Raw genomic sequence first — 21,870 nt, 5'->3', positions numbered from 1 at the left:
TGACTGGGCTATGAGGGAACTGATGTTAAATAATAGAGGTGTGTTCACACACAGAACAACTTGTGTGCGTTATTTGATTCATCATTCATGTTGAAACTTCCGCCGGTATACTCCGGCACCTGCGCAATGGCATAGTTAGAACGCTGTCTCACTAAGCCCATGACTGATTTGTTTCTTCCGCATCAAAAAGACGCTCAGCTGGTAAGAGTTACTATCAATTTGCTGTGTATTTATACTAAGGACTCTAACAGAGCACTACACTGACCTTGAGAAAGACACTTCATAGTGTCGATACGCGTGGGTTTGGGGGTCCCATACAATTTAACCATTGGTCTGCTTGTCCTCAGAAACCTGGTGATATCATGTTAGGGAAAGGGGCTATGTTGTCCCTATTTTCTTGTATTTGATTTAGTGGTAACATGTTTAGAATTTGATGCATACACATGGGGTTTATTTTGCCTGTGTATCCCTTATGCAATCACCGTGTTTCCCTATAGGACTTGATATGTAGATATTCTGGTATATTTGTATTAACACCATGATATTATGACAATGAATAAGATTGGGATTGTTAACCTGTGGTGTTAGATCCCAGATGTTGAAATTCAGTAGATATTTTGTTATTTGATTAAATGGTTAATTCTGGGGCCCACAGTATTTAACTGTCTATTAACATGACCCATTGTTTTTGTTTGTCTGTGAGTTCAGACATTTTAATTGTTTTTAAACTAAGTGTTTGCTTGTTGTGTTCACTATAATAAAATTTGATTCTTGATTATATTAGTGTGTGGTGATCCCTATTTATGTGCATATACTCTTCTCTTTATTTGTCACTAGGATAGAGACAACAGGGGTATAAGACTAACAAGATACTGTTTATACAAAGACCTTCAGACTTGCACAGTGATGGGTGGTATGGGGATTACTGGTCACAAAGCCAAGAAACTACATGGCAATAAAAGCTACTCTTCTGGATCTGTGTGAGTTACGGTATATTTTTATTCTAAATGTTGTATTTGCCTAAATGTTGCACAGGATTTATTTTGTGTAATGGACTTTGTTACGTCTTTTGATAGGGATGCCATTTTGTTGGAAAGGAGTGTGACCAAATACAAGATCTTGTGCACCAAAAATGTAGAAAGGATTTGGCAGACATTTCTAGAACATAGTAAGTCAACTAATGAGAATATGTAAGGGTATGTTCACATGAAGTACAGTATTTATTCACATGAATTTCAGCAAGAATTTCTTGTCTAAATCAGCAAGAAAAAAAATGCTGCAGAATACCGTACTTCCATTGTTAGCAATGGTAAATCTTTGTTTTTGCTTTTATGAATTTGGATTTGAAAATTGTTTCAAACAGCTGCTTATAGCTGTTGTGGCTATACGCATCTTCACAGAAGATCACAATGGGTAGAGACACTGTTACTAAGCTCACTGTACAGAAAACATTCAAATATGTACCCAGTAAACATGAGAAAAAAATGTGACATCTGAGGGCCCTTGTCCAGCAACCATGTCAGTAGTTTGTGGCTACCAGAAGAGAGCACTGTGAAATGTCTACAACCCAGGGCATCTCTGGCGCCTCTGCTGATTTTTAGGTTGTTTCAACGCTATTACATTTCAGCGCAACACACACATGATTAAGATGTGGGCTAAAAATCTGTAGAGGTGCCCAGAATGTTGTAAGTAATTGGAGCTTAGCAGTGCTTTGGTCAGGGGTATCCATTGACTATTGATGTGGCTTCTGGACCAGGGTCTTGAGAATCTTTGTGCTCAGCTCTATCATCCATGACAATTGAAACTGTAAATTCTCAGCATAAACCAGAGGATCATCCTTCATCTGTAAAAAATAAACTAATATATTAGATTCACTCAAAGAGGTAGATTCACAAAGTCTGGGTGGACACATGGACCCAGAGCATTGGCACAACAGTCTGGAAGAAATAGAGTAGTCTTGCTCCCATAATAGTGCAGCCAACACCAAAGCATTTCCAGATTAAAAAAGGTGTGCCACTTTTAACCATTAAAAAAAATTGCTGGGGACAAAACTGAAATTGTACAGTGCATTGGGTCACAAAAACTTAGCAGAGTTTAGGATCTTCATAGAAATGGGAAGGTATAGATAAATGTGGGGATGTTCTCCAAGCAGAATGTCTTGGGTAATAACTAAGCTTTAGAAGGTGTTGAGGATGGCTGTGAAACTGCAATAGTCTGAAACAGTGTATTTATATACTGTAGACTGAGAGGTCTTGCCAAACCTAGACAAGTTCTCGTTGGCTTGCAACTAATTGCAAAACCAGTCCAGAAAAATCCTTTGTATACAATGACAATGGTGGTTGCCACTTAAGCTTTAGAATTAATGGTCTGAATATAGTGGAAGGTTCACTTATAGAGATGAATTCACAAAGCTGCAAGTCAGGGTGTACACAGTTATCTAGGGCATGGGAACAGATGGAAGGCATATAGAACAGTAAGGGTCACTCACGACACCTCTCTCCAGCTACTAGCGTTAACTCGGGGATCCTTCTCGGTCAGTCAGTATGCCGTCCTTTTTCGGACACTGGCTTCTAAGCTGGAGTGGTCTGATAAAGCCCTCATCCCTGTGTTCTAGAAAGAGCATCCTTAACGCGCTCCGCTAAACCTATCAACCAGAGAGGTGCCCGTAAGTCTGGAGTAGATGATTGCTATTTCCACCCGCATTGATCTCCGTTTTTCGGAGGGTGGGTTGGAGCGTGCTCAATCCAGACGGAAGGTTAGATCGGCTCCCAACCTCTTTGAACCTCTGGAATCACCCGAGCCAGAGATTCCACCCCCAGATCCCATGGAGGTGTCTCGAGGCATGTCCGGCGCAAAACTCCACTTGCGGTTACCACTGTCCACTCTCTGTTTCCCAGGATAACAGCGCCCTGCAGTGGCCAAACTCAGTGCCGCCGGGCAAGACCTTTGTCCCTTCTCGCCTTTGGCCGGAGGTTCTCACGTGGGCACACGTGTGTGGATAGGGACTTAGTCATAGAGTCAGCGCCAGTCAGTGGCACGCTACAGGCCACAGTCCATATCATCACCTAACTAGCGTCCGACAGTGCGCCCCTCCTGGGCACTGTCGCATAGCGGCTGTCAGTCACCGCACTGCAGTCTGCAGCACCTGTGGGCGTCCGCGGTAGCAACACCACACGCATTGTAAGTCAAGACGGACTCTGTCCCTCTGCCTTGGGCTTAGCTCCTGTGACCATATACTGTGCGTGCTTTTCTCTGAGACCTGTGAGTCCAACAGGTTCAGTATTTATGTTTAAGGCATCTCTGTGAAGCTAATAGAGTACGCCCACTGCACACCAGGTGACGTTCAACCCATGTGCCATATACCGCCATATTGTGCGTCTGCCATTATATAGCAGCAGTTTAACACCACCGCATGGTGGACCCCGGGTGGTGAACGCACTTTCTATTTTATATTTAGTGCGTTCCGCCATCCCTAACGGCAAACAAACAGGGTAAGACATACAAAATGCCACAAAAACCAGGAAGGCAAATAAAAAAGGAAAATAGCTGGCATGAAGCGGCACACACATGTACAGTGCCTTGCTAAACTAATCACCCCCTTGGCATTTTCAGTGTTTTGCTACCTTACAGCTTGGAGTTCCATTGTTTTTTTTTTTTTTTTTTTTTTAAGGTTTGCATCAGTTCATGTAAAGAACATGCCTACAACTGTGGATATTAGTTTCTTCTTTCTTTTTTTTTTTGTAAAGCAAACAGCAAATAGGACAACATAACTTAAGTGTGCATTACTATTCACACCCCTAAAGTCAGTATTTTGCAGAGTCTCCTTTTGTGGCAATTATGGCTGCAAGTGGCTTTAGATAAGGTTTTTAAGAGTTTTCCACATCTTGTCAATGTAATTTTGCCCATTCCTCAAGGCACAACTGCTCCAGTTCTTTCAAGTTAGATGGAATCTTCAAGTCTGACCACAGATTCTCAATTCGGTTAAGGTCTTGGCTTTGACTAGGTCACTCAAAAAATTTTCAAGTTTCTGCTTAAAGCACTTGAGTGCTGCTTTAACAGTATCCTTTGGTTCACTGTTATGTTAGGAGGTAAACCTCAATCCCAGTCACAAATCACTGACAGACTGAAACAGGTTTTGCCTAAGTATATCCTTGTATTTTACACCATCCATCTTCCCCTCGACTAGGACCATTTACTGTTTTCTTGCTGCCTAAAAACATCCCCACAGCATTATGCTGCCACCTCCATGGTTCACTCTGGGGATGGTGTTCTTGGGGTGATGAGCTTTGTTGGTTTGGCACCAGACATAGCCTTTATCTTGGTGGGCAAAAAAATTCAAATTTTGGTCCCATCTGACTACAGCACCTTCCTTCATTTATTTGGGGAGTCTCCTATGTGCCTTTTGGCAAATTCAAAATGAGCCTTACAATTTTTGTGTGTAAGCAAAAGCCACTTTTCCATAAAGGCCACCTCTATGGAGTGTATGGCTTATTGTGGTCGTATGGACACATACTCCAGTTTTTGCTTGCAAACTCTGCAGCTCCTTCAGGGTTACCTTTGTTCTCTGTGCTGCCTCTCTGATTAATGCCCTCCTTGCCAGGACTGAGAGTTTTGATGGTCGGATGTCTCTTGGGCAGGTTTGTTGTAGTACCATGTTCTTTCTATTTGATGATAATGGATGATAATGGATGATGATGGTTATCTGGGAATCATCAGAGATTGCTTTTTTTTTTCAACACAACCCTGACTTGCACTTCTCAAAAACTTTAGTTAGTGGTGCCCCATGTTTTATCGTGTTGCAACCTCTGTGTCCTTTTAGAAAAGGTGTGTACATACTGACAGACAATGTGACACTTAGCTTGCACACAGGTGGATTTTCTTTCACTAAGCATGTGACTTATGAAGATAATTGCTTGCTTCCGAAATTTTAGGGGTTTCAAGCAAAAGGGGTAAATACAAATGCACATGCTAGTTTTTATTTATTTGGTCCAATAAATTTAATTTTTGCCTATATCTTCCTGACTTCATTTCACCAACTTAGACTATTTGGTGCTCATGAATCACACACAAATCAGATTACAGAAATATTTAAACACAGGTTGTGATGTAATAAAATAGGTAAAAAGCCAAGACTTTTCGCAAGTCACCGTAGGTAGCATAATCCATAGCAAACTTTAGCATTCTGCAAGGAATGTAAGCAGACCAGAATGTGATAACAGCTTGTGATGCTTACAACAAATGATGGGCTAACCAGCGGCAGATAGAAAAAGTAGACATCACAGGAGTCTGAGGGGATGATGACAACTGAAAGAAATATGATGGTGACAATCTCTAAATAATACATTACAGTCTCAATACCCAGACACAGGGGTGTGTCTAGTTACACCTTAAATGACATTGAGGTGAAATCAATGAAGAATGTTAGACCACTAGTAAGCATAATATGATAATTATTGAAACCTATAGAGAAAAAAAAAAAATGTTGCCTATAGCAACCCATCACATAGTACTTAGATTTTCAAAACAAACTTACTTTAAGAATTATATACAACATAGACATATTTTTTTTAAATAGTCTTTTAATATTCTAATTACCATTTCAGAGTTTTACACATTATTATCAATTCTTCAAATAGATAAAATTCATTATATCTTTATTAGATAACGAAAACATTTTCTTAAATTATTTACATTCACAAATTATATACATAGCAGGTATGTGAGTAAATGAATTAGGACCTATGAAATGTAGTATTATGTTTATTAGACACTCACATCGATTATCATATTTTTGCATTTTTATGATAGCTAATGAATTTAAAAATGACGATAAGTGGCTTAGCATGCTGGTAATGAATTTCACTCTTTTCATTATCCACAACGACTATGCTAGAATAACGTGTGGCAGAACTGATCAGAATAGAAATGTTGCGTGGTGCAATTAATGATTCAATGACAAACAAGGTCAAGCAATGTAAGGTATGGCTTTGATTATTAAAATTCACTCTAATGTACAGATTGTATTCCTTTACAAACATCTTTGCGTCTTTTTCAGTTCCAGACTTTAGAATTCACTTACCACATTTTGTGAAAAATCAAATTATTTCCTAAAAAAAAAAAAAACTTCATTAATTGCATATGATGAAATAATATTTGGATTATCTTTTTATCACAGAAATGATTCATGATTAAGTCATATTAGACATTAAAGGTGTACTCCTTTTTTAAAATATATCTTTATTGTTTTTATCAGTGAGAAACAGCAAAAAAAACAGAGGAGGGTTCAGTATACACATGATTGCATTGCAATGTTACTGTCACTTATGCAAAAAAACTTTTCAATATCAACATAGTCAGACCTGTTAGATAAGAGATATCAATGAGGTCATTATGATCCAATGATGTAATAATTGACCTTAAACTCAGCTTAATTTCAGGTGCATGATTTATGAATACACTTTAAAAAAGGCCACTATAACTAGGCTTGAATTAGGACCAACATGTAAGAGAATATAAATATACAATTAATTTGGCTGAAGACGCACCCCATACATAGACAACCAACACAAGAACCAGAAAATGCATATAAGTCTCATAAAATATAACTTTTACTAAAGTAATAAATGCTCAATAAAAACAAGAATAAAAGAAGGAAAGAGGACGATAGAAATAAATACGTTTGTTGTACATTTATATATAACTCAGTAGTTAGCCTTCTCAGGGCAAAGTGGTCATGAGATGGCTATATAAACTGCCAGAGAAAGACAGGATTATACAGGGTACATTACGTAAAGTATGCAGGTGAGAGTGAATATATGTAAAAACCCTCTTTAAAGTTAGCAAGTGAATTTCAATGTAAGATTACCCATATATGTCTCCCTTAGTAGGTACATCTAACTGTCCAAGACATGATATTAATAAAGTAATTACATATTATGATGTGGCAAATGATGAGAGCATGTGGTCCTACCTCATTGCGCATTTCACCTTTGCTTTGTCCAGGGGCATGTGCCCTGTCATTTTTGGCATTATATATTGCCATCTCATGAGCACTTTGCCCTGGGAAGGCTAACTATTGAGCTAGATGTAAATCTACAGCATATGTATTTATTCTGTGGTCCTCCATTGGGGCTTTCCCTATTTTATTCTTCATTCCTGTTTCTATTGTACATTTTTTTACTTTAATGAAAGTTATATTTTAAGAGACTTCTTTGCACATCTGATTCTTGTGTTGGTTAACTACTGTAGATATGACAGAGAGCCACAGACCCCAGGTTATTTAATACTTGGCATGAGTTATGTACTCCCAGTATAAAAGTTCTTCTGATCTTAAGCTTTGCTTAAACTTATTTATCCACTGGTGAAAGGAAGATGTTTGAAGTTTCCACTGAAGTGGTATTGTAGGTGAAAGAGCAGATACTGTATGAGGGTGTATCGCTAACACTGAATTTTGGAAGGAAATAATGGTAAGATGCTTATTTCAGGTTGGCATGAGTGTGAGTCCAAAGTTTTCTGAACCAAGTGTGTGGGGAGGTTCCACTGGCTGTAGATGTGGTAATATTGATTTATGAAGATAGGAATATTGTGTAGCAGTCAAATGTAATGATTGTTGGAACAATTAGAGATAAACATCCATGCACAAAAAAGCGCACACCCATGAGTAAAAATATGTAGAGCCCATGATACGCAAGAAAGTGTATAAACAATTTTTTATTGGTAGACAAAACAAACCACAATAAAATCAATTAAAAAGGCAAAACACATCACATAGGTCACATAAAGCAGCAATATAGCACACCATAATATAATATGGGTGACTCAAGAATCCCCAAGACTAAGTAGTGTGTGTGTGTGTGTGTGTGTGTGTGTGTATATATATATATATATATATATATCCTGAATACTTGCAGAAATTGTGCCCATCTGGGTGTCCCCCCAGAAGGCAAAAAAAGAGAGACAGAGCCCTGTTTGAGATCAGAGTATTTGCATGAGATACATGTAAAGATGGTGCCCCTATGAAAAGGGAGTACCCCCCCTAAAGTGAAAATAACCTGCATTGAAGAAAGCACCAAGGTAAGGCTTAGGGCTAAAATAGCCAGCAAGTCACCAACCGGGAGAGCACATGTCATGGCGTCAGGGATAGCAAAGAAAATTGGACAGTGGTCCCGGGACCAAAGGTGATGTGGGGAGCCCCACACGTATCGCTGCTGACCGCAGCTTCGTGCATGGATCTTTTTCTCTAACTGTTCCATGTGTCTTTCCGTGCATTATGCAGCACCCCTGTTTATTTAATCTCTGATGTTATATGCCCAGCTGTGCCCCCAACCTTTTGTCCTTCATGTAATGATTGTTGAGCTAGACATACTAGGAGACGTACCTTCTCAATCAAGGAGTGCTTGAGGGTGTAGGGTGCAATGTCTAATGCTAGGTGGTAAAGTATCAAAGGATGTTTCCAAAATGGAGAGGCAATCACTTACGCTCGGTAATTGAAAAGGGTATGGTGAAAGGAGGTTCCTTCTGGAATATTCTCATGAAACATGTACTCTTGACAAAAAAAAGTTCCCCACTGACTTGAAGTAAATGACACTCAGCTAGTGGCACCCACCTTAATCCAGTATAGGCTTCTCCATGGTCTGTGATGACACGGGAAGATGAGACATTACTGGCCCACCAGCATGTGATGCATCACTCCATTACTCTCATTTATGATCACATAGTCCTTACATAAGATATATGTTTTGCGTCATTGCCTTCTTGCAACACAAATGATGGTCCCACTAAGTGCAAACCAGATTGGATGGCAATTTAATGCAAAATGCTGTGGTAGCCATGCTGGATAAGGGTACCCTGACTTTAAAATAAATCACCAACAGTGTTATCATCAAAGCATCCCCACACTGTCACACCTTCCCCACCATGCTTCATGGAGGGCGCTACACATATAGAAACAATCCAATCATAAATGGTACCTAGTGTCAAAACTGGAAAAAAATGTCTTAAATATACTGTATGAATGTATATAGTTACTGCATGATTCTATAACTTAAAGAGAGCAATAACGATTCTTTATTTCCAACAGATTTGGAGAGCAATAGTACAAATCTAAAACAGGAACAATAAAGTCTCAAGAGCCATTGGAAAGTAGCTAATGCTATGATAAGAGACTAGATGAATGACAGTGAATACAATAGGAAATGAAACATGTTGCCACTAGAATGTATAAATGGAGAGATAAAGGGAGCATTTTACTGCATTTTTCTTGTTCATTGCATACTGTTGACAGATAACCACACATTTTAAAGTAGAAAATGTCATTAAGTAAAGTAACAAATAACAATGAAATAGAAAGTGCTGAAATATTTGTGCACTGAAAATATAGTAAAAATAAACAAAACAATAAGATGCACACTGTGACCCTAGCAGACTGGGTGCTAGGAGTATTTCTTGTACTTTCTATTCACTATATGTTTTTTTGGGATTATGTAGCATAAGTGAAAAAAGTGTAGACACTGTAATCCATATACTGTATGTGATGTGAATACACGCCTAAAGAGAACCTGTCAGGTCTTGAAATGCTATGTACTTGCATAAATAGGGTTAATATGCAGGTAAATAGTGTTAAAATCATGTTCAGCTGCCTTATTGGATCTGCTGCTACAGGAAGAAAATTGACTTACAGTATATTCTTCCTTTAGCTGCTCAACTCCAGTCTTCATTGAGGTATAGTGAGTTCGGAAAGTATTCAGAACACTTTAAATTTTTCACTCTTTGATCATTGCAGCCATTTGGTAAATTCAAAAAAGTTCATTTTTTTTTCACATTAATGTACACTCTGCACCCCATCATGACTGAAAAAAACAGAAATGTAGAAGTTTTTGCAAATTTACTAAAAAAGAAAAGACTGAAATATCACATGGTCATAAGTATTCAGACCCTTTGCTCAGACACTCATATGTCATATTTTTGGCTCTACTCCTTCATTGGAGTCCAGATGTGTTTAATTAAGCTGATAGGACTTGATTTGTAAAGGCACACACCTGTCTATATGAGACCTCACAGTGCAAGTCAGACCAAATGAGAATCATGAAGTCAAAGGAACTGGCCAAGGAGCTCAGAGACAGAATTGTGGCAAGGCACAGATCAGGCCAAGGTTCCAAAAGAATTTCTGCAGAACTCAAGGTTCCTAAGAGCACATTGGCCTCCATAATCCCTATATGGAAGAAGTTTGGGAACACCAGAAGTCTTCCTAGACCTGGCTGTCCAGCCAAACTGAACAATCGTGGGAGAAAAACCTTGGAGAGAGAGGTAAAGAAGAACTACAAAATCACTGAGGCTGAACTCGATGGATGCAATAAGGAGATGGGAGAACATTCCACAAAGTCAACTATCACTGCAGCCCTCCACCAATCGGGCGATTATGGCAGAGTGGCCCGACAGAAACCTCTCCTCAGTGCACGACATACAGTATGAAAGCCCGCATAGTTTTCTAAAAAACACACAAAGAACTCCCAGACTATGAGAAATAAGATTCTCTGGTCTGATGAGATGAAGATAGAATTTTTTTTTTTTGTGATAACTTTAAGTGGTTTGTGTGGAGAAAACCAGGCACTGCTCATCACATACACAATACAATCCCAAAACTGAAACATGGTGGTGGCAACATCATGCTATGGGGGTGTTTTTCAACTGCAGGGACAGGATGACTGGTTGCAATTGAAGGAAACATGAATGCAGCCAAGTACAGAGATATCCTGAATGAAAACCTCTTCCAGAGTGCTCTGGACCTCAGACTTGGCCAAAGGTTCACCTTCCAAAAAGACAATAACCCTAAACACATGTCACGGCCGCTACCTCCCCATATGCTACCTCCTTGCATACTCACCTTCCTGCTCCAGTGTCGTGGCATCTCGCTGGTCGAGGCTCCTGACGTCCTCCTCCAGCGCTGACAGGTCCATGGCCAACGGTGTCACTGCACTCTTTGCGCATGCGCCGTAGACCACAGCCATGCACCTCCTCTCCTCCTTGAGCTACGGTGGTGCTTCTGGGTCAGGGCCAATGGGAGCTTATTGCCTACTATATCAGGCCACCCTACTTGAGCGGAGGTGCCTGATCTTTGTGTTTCCACTCAGCATTAGGCCTGTGTTCCCACTCTGCCTAAGTTACCCTCTCTCCCTGTTTGTCTTCCTCCAGTCCTGTCTCCTGTTCTCTGCTCTGTCCAGCAGTCCCGTGGTCCTCTCCTGGTCCTGCAGTCCTACTCCAGTCCTGTCTCCTGTGTTCCGCTCTGTCCAGCAGTCCCGTGGTCCTCTCCTGGTCCTTAAGTCCTACTCAAGTCCTGTCTCCTGTGTTCTGCTCCATCCAGCTATCCCGTGGTCCTCTCCTGGTCCTGTAGTCCTACTCCAGTCCTGTCTCCTGTGTCCTGCTTCCCGAACAGCTGCCCCTCTTGGTACTAGCTGTCGTGGTATTTGAACCCCTGGGCCTGCTCCTAACGATTGCTGTATAGAGGTTGGCACCTTCTGGTTCGCTCACCCGGGGGCCTCTCGGTACCATGACCCAGAGGGTCCACTCCAGGAGGCTTGCCTCACCAAGCCGCATCAACACACTGATAAAATAACAAAAGAGTGGCTTCAGAACAACTCTGTGACTATTCTTGAATGGCCCTGCCACAGCCATGACCTAAACTCAATTTAGCATCTCTGGAGAGACCTGAAAATGGCTGTCCACCAACGTTCACCATCCAACCTGATGGAACTAGAGAGGATCTGCAAGGAAGAATGTCAAAGGATCCCCAAATACAGGTGTGAAAAACTTGTTGCATCATTCCCGAGAAGACTTATGGCTGTACTAGCTCAAAAGGTGCTTCTACTTAATACTGACCATGGGTCTGAATACTTATGACAATGTGATATTTCAGTTTTTCATTTTTAATAGATTTGCAAAAATTTCTACATTTCATTTTTTTCAGTCAAGATGGAGTGCAGAGTGTACATTAATGAGAAAAAAATGAATGAAACAAAGTGAAAAATTTAAAGGGGTCTGAATACTTTCCATACCCACTGTAGTTACAGTCACTGCTCACTATACATTGATAGCGTAATCACTCTCCAACCCTTTGATTAACAACCTGCTCCACACACACCATAGAAAAACGCTGTAGAGCAGGCTGTTGATGTGACAGGGAGCAATTACAGCCATGTTCACTGTGTAATGAGTGGTGACTAGTGTTGAGCATTCCGATACCGCAAGTATCGGGTATCGGCCGATACTTGCTGTATCGGAATTCCGATACCGACTTCCGATATCTTTTTCAATATCGGAAGTCGGCATCGGAATCGGAAGTTCAAAGTTGATTGACAGCCTGACGTCATCATGATGCGCGGTATGTGCGCATCATGATGCGCCGTCATTTCGGGCCTTCCGGGGGTCTCTGCCGGCCTGCCGGGGGGCTGTGTGGACTGCCCGGGGTCTGTACCGGCCTGCCGGGGGGCTGTGCCGGCCTGCCGGTGGTCTGTGCACCCTGTGGGGGTCTGTACCGGCCTGCCGGGGGGCTGTGCCGGCCTGCCGGTGGTCTGTGCACCCTGTGGGGGTCTGTACCGGCCTGCCAGGGGGCTGTGCCGGCCTGCCGGGGGGCTGTGCTGATGTCCGGGGGTCTGTGCAAGCATCGTCCGATGGGACTACAAGTCCCATCTGGCGATGCCTGCTACCATGACAGTGATTGACACATTAGCCAATGATGGGACAGTAGTAGTCCCATCATCCGGCTAATGTGTTAAATGTTAAAAAAAAAAAAAATACTACATACATACTATATGCATGCTACATACATACTACATGCTACATACATACCACATACATACTACATACATGCTACATGCTACATACATACTACATATATACTACATGCATGCTACATATATACTACATATATACTACATGCATGCTACATACATACTGCATGCTACATGCATGCTACATACATGCTACATACATACCACATATATACTACATTCATACAATACATACATAGACATACAGTACATATAACATAGAGTAACATACTTACCAATACTTGTCACATTGTTCCCCGAAGCCATTGTCTTTTCCGGAATAAATATTAACATAACAAACCACAAAAATACTCACCCACGATCCGAAGCAGTCCACGAGTGTGTCCCACGACGATCTTGGGTAGAGAACTGCAGCATCAGCTGATGCTGCCGTTCTCTACGGGCTGCAGGAATCCAATGACGGAAGGTAGGTATCCTTCCGCACTGTATTCCTCCGCCACTTAAAAAAAAAAAAAAGTCCCTAGTCTCACTTTATGCCATTGCTGCGTGGGAAATTCCCACACAGCAATGGCATAAAGTGAGACTAGGGACTTTTTTTTTTTTTAAGTGGCGGAGGAATACAGTGCGGAAGGATACCTACCTTCCGTCATTGGATTCCTGCAGCCCGTAGAGAACGGCAGCATCAGCTGATGCTGCAGTTCTCTACCCAAGATCGTCGTGGGACACACTCGTGGACTGCTTCGGATCGTGGGTGAGTATTTTTGTGGTTTGTTATGTTAATATTTATTCCGGAAAAGACAATGGCTTCGGGGAACAATGTGACAAGTATTGGTAAGTATGTTACTCTATGTTATATGTACTGTATGTCTATGTATGTATTGTATGAATGTATTGTATGTATGTAGTATATATGTGGTATGTATGTAGCATGTAGTATGTATGTAGTATGTATGTAGCATGCATGTAGCATGCAGTATGTATGTAGCATGCATGTAGTATATATGTAGTATGTATGTGGTATGTATGTAGCATGTGGTATGTATGTAGCATGTAGTATGTATGTAGCATGTAGTATGTATGTAGCATGTAGTATGTATGTAGCATGCATGTAGTATGTATGTAGCATGTAGCATGCATGTAGTATATATGTAGTATGTATGTAGCATGATGTATGTAGCATGTAGTATGTAGCATGCATGTAGTATGTAGCATGCATGTAGTATGTAGCATGCATGTAGTATGTAGCATGCATGTAGTATGTATGTAGTATATATGTAGTATGTATGTAGCATGCATGTAGTATATATGTAGTATGTATGTAGCATGCATGTAGTATATATGTAGTATGTATGTAGCATGCATGTAGCATGTAGTATGTATGTAGCATGCATGTAGCATGTAGTATGTATGTAGCATGCATGTAGTATATATGTGTTATGTATGTAGCATGTAGTATATATGTGGTATGTATGTAGCATGTAGTATGTATGTAGCATGTAGTATGTATGTAGCATGCAGTATGTATGTAGCATGTAGCATGCATGTAGTATGTATGTGGTATGTATGTAGCATGTAGTATGTATGTAGCATGCATGTAGTATATATGTGTTATGTATGTAGCATGTAGCATGCATGTAGTATGTATGTGGTATGTATGTAGTATATATGTGGTATGTATGTAGCATGTAGTATGTATGTAGCATGCATGTAGTATATATGTAGTATGTATGTTGCATGTAGTATGAATGTAGCATGTATGTAGTATGTAGTATGAATGTAGCATGTATGTAGTATGCATGTTGTATGTATGTAGCATGTATGTAGCATGTAATTTTTTTTTTTTTTTTTTACATTCAACACATTAGCCGGATGATGGGACTACTACTGTCCCATCATTGGCTAATGTGTCAATCACTGTCATGGTAGCAGGCATCGCCCGATGGGACTTGTAGTCCCATCGGACGATGCCTGCACAGCCCCCCGGCAGGCCGGCACAGCCCCCCGGCAGGCCGGCACAGACCACCGGAGCCTGCACAGACCCCCTGGCAGGCCGGCACAGCCCCCCGAAAGGCCCGTACAGACCCCAGAGAGGCTGTACAAGGCAAAAACAGGGTTTTTCTTATTCCGATACCGGAAGTCCCATAGACTTGAATGGGACTTCCGGTATCGGAATCGGCGATACCGATACTTTTTTTAAAGATCGGCCGATCCATTTCGATCCGATACTTTGAAGTATCGGACGGTATCGCTCAACTCTAGTGGTGACTGTAACAACCCCATGCACCACCCAATGGCTAGAAGAGAGTGGCTGCAAGGAGGATATAAGGCTATTTTCGTCCTGTTGGTGTTGCTCCAGTAAGGTAATCAGACATGATGATAATGGTATTTAAATAGCATTTCTGAACGTGGCAGATTACCTTTAAATACTCTTACCTTACATATTTTAATACTCTTATTCTACAGCAGAATTTACAGTCACCGGTTCTTATATTGGTGAGCCCGCACCTTTTCGAGCACATGACAGATGATCTGTACAGCTGACATGTACCCACAACAGCTGCCGGTGAAATTGTGATCCATCCACAGCTGTTAACTAGTTAAATGCCGCTGTCAGAGATTGACAGAATGTAATGTGCGCTTACCCAAAGCGTGTCGCTAATCCTGACCTTCGGTGGCTCCAACACATGATCGTGGGTCACCGATTGGTCGGCATGACAAGCAGATGTCTGCAGCAAGGGGAGCAAAAAACAGAAATTCAAAAACTGAAATTCCCCTGGTCATTAAGGGGTTAAGGGAATGTGTTACATACATTTTTTAAAATGACCAATAATACAACATACAAATACCATCACACCATGCCCAAACCGCATATTGCCACCATATGGTGACCGAATAATACCACATACAACAAACAAATACCATCACGCTATGACCAGACCACATATTACCCCCACACAGTGACCTAATTATACTACATACAATAAACAAATTACACCACACCATGATCAGACCACATATTACTACCACAAAGTGACCAAATAATACCACATACAAGATGCAAATACTGCCATACCTTGACCAGACCACTTATTACCACTACTTAGTGTTAGGCATCTGATTCCTGGCACCGCACAGCGGGAATCCAGAGCCAGACATCCTGCGGTCTCCCATTTTCCTCCAGCCGCTCGGACTCCTGCTCAGCAATCACGGCGAGCCAGGCATTCTCCTCAGACTCGTTCTGTGAGCTTGGATGTTGCTGCCACCTCCGGTGCAGCAATGGTAGTGCAACCTGCTTTGCAGGGAACCGCTCCAGAGGCTAAGTCCTCGTGCTGTGCTACTGGGCATGCCCGCAACGTGCCCTCTCAGTGGAGAGCAGGGGTCACATGTGCAGGTCCTGTGTCGGATCTGATTGGTCCTTCCTAAAGTATTGGAAGGTCCTGGAGGCGCAAGGCTATAAAAGCCCCGCATGGCGGCTCGGCCATGCGCTAGTGTAGCATATTATTCTGTGTGTGTATGGTGATGGATGCATGGACTGGTGTCTGACTCATTATGAAACCCCTACCCTCTGATATTACGAGTGGTGACAATGTGCTTAGTCAGCTCCAGGGTTGTGGCAAGCTACACGCCACTTGCTCCATGCCTACACTAGCGTCCCTCGGCGCTCGGTTCTCGGCGCCGACGCTTGCGGCCTTAGCTGCCGCTGCGCTGCAATACCAGCAGCTATTGGTGTTCGCGGCTGCGACGCCACACGTCGGCTCCTGTGACGTTAACAGGGCCAGCGTCTTTGCATATAATTTTGCCAAGCGACTCTGTGTCTGAACAGAGCCGCTCCTAGCGTTCGGGTGACGTTAACCCGTGCGCACTACGGCACCTTCTGGTGCATCTGCCATTGTCTAGCAGCGGTCTAGTCACCTACCGCACGGTGGACCCCGGGCGGCGAACGCACCTCCTATTATTTATATTTGGTGCGTTCCGCCGTCCTTAACACTTAGTGACCGAATACTACAGTACTGAAAACTGATTAAAAAAACACAACACTAATATTGCCATTAGTGCCATTACAAACAGGAGCTCTGTACTAATATACAGTGTAAGTATTCAGGTAATACTGTGACACACTAGTGACATTATACACTGGAGCAGTGTATATAGTGTCAGTGTACAGATAATACAGTGTTCACCAGTGACATTATACAAAGAAGCTCTGTACATAGGGTATAGTGTACAAGTAATAAAGGGATCACCAGAGACATTATACACAGGAGCTCAGTAAACAGTGTCAGTGTACAGGTAATACAGTGATCACCAGTGATATTACACAGGTGCTCTCTGTATATAGTGTCAGTGTACAGGTTATGCAGGGATAATCAGAGACATTATACCCAAGAGCAAAGTATACAGTATAGCGTCAGTGTACAGTAAAACAGTTGCTTTTTTTTCCCAGGAGAGGTGATATATCAGGAGAGGGACCTAACGTTTGAAGGACCCCTTGACATAGCAGTTGGGCCTACACATATTAGCCAATCTATGTGCTAGGTACCTTCTTTTTTACTGTATTTTTCATAGCAATTTTGCACATGAATATTTCATATATACATTATATAGCACTTTTTTCCTTTTTTTCCATTTTCTATGGCAGTAATTCAGTTTTGGTGTTCTAGAGTAATCATTCTTGGTAAATCATGGTGCTACCTTTATCATTTTTCAGGTAAAGCAGTGATCACCAATGACATTATACACAGGAGCTCTGTACATAGGGTATAGGGTACAGGTAATACAGGGATCACCAGACCTCATACACAGGAGCTCAGTATATGGTGTTGTGTATTGGTAATATAGTTATCATCAGTGATATTATACACAGGAGCAGAGTTTATAGTGTATAATGTACAGGTAATATATGGATCATCAGTGACATTATACACAGGAGCTCTGTATACAGTGTCGGTCAACAGGTAATGCAGGGATGACCAATGACATTATACATAGGAACTCAGTATATAGTGTAAGCGTACAGGTAAGTATCGGATATATGCTGATGCCGACAGCAGAGAAGATGGAGATGCCTCCTCTGTGCGAGAGGATAAGGGCACAGAAGCATGGCACTTAGCTCTGGGTCGCAGCAGAGCAGGAGCCGAGGGTCATTAGCATATTGCATCCGATGCTATCGCATCGGATGCCATACGCTGGTGTGACTCCAGGCTAACACACTGACTCACCAGTGACGTCTCAATTTAAGTCCTAAAAGCGAACCTGTTACCAGGTTTTGTCGATACGGCCGTCACCTTTCAGGGCTAATATGCAGCATTCTATAATGCTGTATATCTGCCCCCAATACAACCTGAAAGAGAAGAAAAGGATCTTTTATTATACTCACCTAACTTTTACATGACGCAGCTGAATACAGACATGCACTCACCACCATGAATATATAATTTGCAATTATCCAATCCCATATTCTAAATATAAATTGTAATCCACCACTGTGCCCCCACGAACTATAAATAGCAACTTTCCTCACCCAATAAATATATAAATTAATTAGCACCTGTACTTTCTCCCAATTCAATACCAGTTAAACTCCTGCATCCCCATTCTGTACCTTCCGCTCCCCTTATTCATTATATTTACATGCCCCCCTTCACCCTAATTATTTGTGTCATGTTCTTCCTCTCTCCTACCCTCATCATCTATTCATTATCAACTGTGCTTCCCCACCTTCAATTCATCATCATTTAGTCTCCCCCACCCTCAATACAACATAATTTGCTACCCCCACCCTCAATACATCATTTACTCTCCTCCACCCTCAATTTACCATTAGTTTGTGCCCCCATCCACAATTTATCATTTGCTGTCCCCCACCCGCCACCCTCAAGCCATAATCATTTGCTCTCCCCCACCTTCAATACATAATCCTTTACTCTCCCCCACCCTGAGTTCATCATTATTTACTGTCCCCATCTCCATCTAGTCTCAATACATCATAATTTACTCCCAACACCATCAATTCATCATTATTTGCTCTCCCCCACCCGCCCACGCTCAAGTCATTATCATTTGCTGTTACCCAACCCACCTTCATTTTATCATCTCCCCCGCTTCAATACATCATTTGATGTCCCCTTTCCCACCCTCAATTCATCATTTAATTAAAACAAATTATAGATGGGAGTGCTTCTTTAACTCTTGAAGTTAGCAGACAGCCAGTCCCCTCTACACACAATACTGGCTACAAGCCCTTTACCCCTTACCGATATGGGTCACCCCAAGGGCTGTGGGATTACTCGGTACCGGGCCGGTGTCTTAAAGGGATGTGTCACGGTGGCAGTGACCCAGTCTGTGACCCTGAGTGTCCATGTAAAATACGTGGAATGAAGCTGAATAAAGTTTATAGGTAGATAATTTGTGACGCCACCTATGGTACCATCTTTCTTTTTCACAAAGACTATTGGAGCTGCCCATGGGCTACAACTATCTCTGATCACCCCAGCTTCTTTCATTTCCCACAACATACCTTTGGCACATTGATATTGTGTTGGGGCATAGGCCAGTACCTCTCTTTAATAGGTGGATGATCTCCAGTGGGGATGTGATGTTGAACCCCTTTTGCCTTCCCAAAGTCAAGAGGGTGTTTGCTGAATACCCGTTCATACTCCTGAGCCACTCGGTAAACCACATTCCGTTGGTGTGAAGGGGTGGAGCCAGTTCCCACATGCAGCTGCTAACACCACTCCTCCACTGCTTTGCAGGGCCATTGTCCTCCACCTGGTCGGATGAGAACAAGGGCTCTACCTTGTGCCAGTCATTACACTGGCTACCCATCCACTCCAGAATTCAGTATAAACTTATTACCCTCACCCACAAAGCCCTCCATGGCTCAGCACCACCCTACATCTCCTCCCTTGTTTCAGTATACCACCCTACCCGCGCCCTCCGTTCTGCTGATGACCTGAGATTAGCATCCTCAATAGTCAGAACCTCCCACTCCCGTCTCCAAGACTTTACACGTGCCGCGCCAATTATTTGGAATGCACTTCCCAGGTCAATACGATTAGTCCCCAATCCCCACAATTTTAAGCGTGTCCTGAAAACGCATTTATTTAGACTGGCCTACCACCCCAACACACTAACCTAATCTATCCCTGTGTGGCAGAGCCAAAAGTTTTACCATAACCAGGTTCCCCGCATCATGTTCCCACATGCTTTATGCCTCCATTAGCCCTCTGTGTCTGTACTGTTACACACTTAACATTATGACTGGTCCATACAATCAGGGTAACTGTTACCACCCACCTTTCGTGTCTCCCTCTTTCCTCATAGACTGTAAGCTTGCGAGCAGGGCCCTCTTTCCTCTTGGTATTTGTTATATTCTACTGTATGTGATTATTGTTATGCTGTAATGTCTATTGTCTGGTCAAATCCCCTCTGAAATGTAAAGTGCTGCGGAATATGTCGGCGCTATAAAAATAAAATTTATTATTATTTATTATTATAAGGGCTCTTGTTATGGTCCCAGATGCTGCTGCATGCTCCTCTCGGTGCGTCCCTGGGCCCCGGTGCGTCCCTGGGCCCCAGCGCGTCCCTGCACCCGGCTTCCGGGTTCCTCGGCGTCGGGCACCAGTGCACTGTGGAGACCCCAGAGCTCTGCCTCCTGGAAGTTATGACGTGGTGGCGCCGCCCCCAACATGGCGGCGTCCACCGGTTATTTAGGATTGATGTGTAGTCAGATAAGATGCCTGACTATCGACTTCGGTGACGCTGTCTCCTGCAGCGTTCACTGCGTCCCAGGCCGTACTTCTTCTGCGCCTCCAGCGCTCTTTCTGTGTCTGCCGCTGTCTCGCCTGTCTGCTTAGTCTCTATTGTCTCCCATGTCTGCCGCTATCGCTTCTGCCTTCCCTTGCTGTTGTTGTTCTCCTGTGTCTCCCTCTGTCCGCTTGCCTCCTGCCATGTCTCCCTGTCTTTGCCTTATCTATTGCCCCTTTCTATTGCAGCCTCCCGTCTGTGCCATCCTCTGAGTCTGCCTCAGAGGCCCCCCTCCACTGTTCCTGGTCCATCTCTGCATTTTCTCGGATTATCTGTGTATCCTCTCCAGGCTTACCCCAGTCGCCCCTTTGGTTCCGGCCGTCACGGTTCTACCCTCCGTGGACCAGCCCCTAACACTCCCTGTATAGGGGGTGGTCATCACCTGGGCCGCTCGCCCTCGGGGGCTCTGGAGCCGTGACCCAGAGGGTCCACTTCCGGGTTGTTCCTCCTCGCCCCTGTAACAGCAACCGTAACAGCTCTGCTGCCTGTATTGCATTGTTGCTAACAGTAAACAGCTTAGAAACTGTGGCATACCGAGGTATTGTGGCTTCCTCCTCCTCACAATTCAGGAGGCGTACAGGTACTCTCCCTTTGCGGACATCAACTACCCCTCTGGATCAGAGAACACTGGCTCCACCAGAGCTTGGTAATCCTTCCCTCTGAGGCCTATGACTGCCCGACACAATATTAACATTTCACCCCTGGGGGGTATTGTTATGGGGAAGGAATCACTCTGACGCTGCAAATTTATCTGCCAGATAGTTCTACTTGCTGTCTTTGCATCAGGGCCTTGATCTCCTTCTGCAGGACCTATTGCTCACTGGAACCAGCAGTCTCGGCTACCTGTTGCAACAAAACAATAACCTTGGCAAGATAATTTTCAATCACATTAGTACCTAAGGTCATTATTGGGTTACATTCTCATCGATCAATGTCTACAACTATCAAACCTTGAGATTTTAACTCTACTCACCCCACCTTAATGGTGATCTCTTTACATCCCACTTGTGGCAAAGACTGACCATTGCTGGCAACTAGTGTCAGCTCATCACTTGGGCCGCGAGAAAGTTCAGAGTCAGCCCAATACCTTTTGCAAAGAATATATGGCATAGTTTTCACCTGAGAGCCAGTGTCCAGCAAAACGTTCATGGGAATGCCGTCAATCACCACTGGGAGGACCGGTCGCCTTCCAACATACTTGGCTTGCCAATTCTTTGGGCCTGCTCATTGTCCTACTCCTGGGGATTGGCCCTCTGCCCCAGGGGTTGCTCGTTTAAAT

At 42.8% G+C, this 21,870-nt stretch overlaps 1 long non-coding RNA gene across 2 annotated transcripts; it reads left to right on the top strand.

Moving 5' to 3' along the window:
* The first annotated feature begins 256 nt into the window (after positions 1-256).
* On the top strand, positions 257-9,492 carry LOC141095135 (uncharacterized). Of its 2 annotated transcripts, none has more exons than XR_012233312.1 (5): positions 257-364; positions 838-980; positions 1,077-1,168; positions 5,894-5,979; positions 9,080-9,491. It is a non-coding gene; the product is annotated as an uncharacterized lncRNA (long non-coding RNA). The 2 variants fall into 2 exon arrangements; XR_012233313.1 differs by having other exon boundaries at positions 269-297; positions 9,080-9,492.
* Positions 9,493-21,870: the final 12,378 nt, after the last annotated feature.

Source organism: Dendrobates tinctorius, unplaced genomic scaffold (genome assembly GCF_039654945.1).
Source record: "Dendrobates tinctorius isolate UK_male_01 unplaced genomic scaffold, ASM3965494v1 ptg000067l, whole genome shotgun sequence".
NCBI lineage: Eukaryota > Metazoa > Chordata > Amphibia > Anura > Dendrobatidae > Dendrobates > Dendrobates tinctorius.
This window is presented reverse-complemented; position numbering and strand designations above follow the sequence as displayed.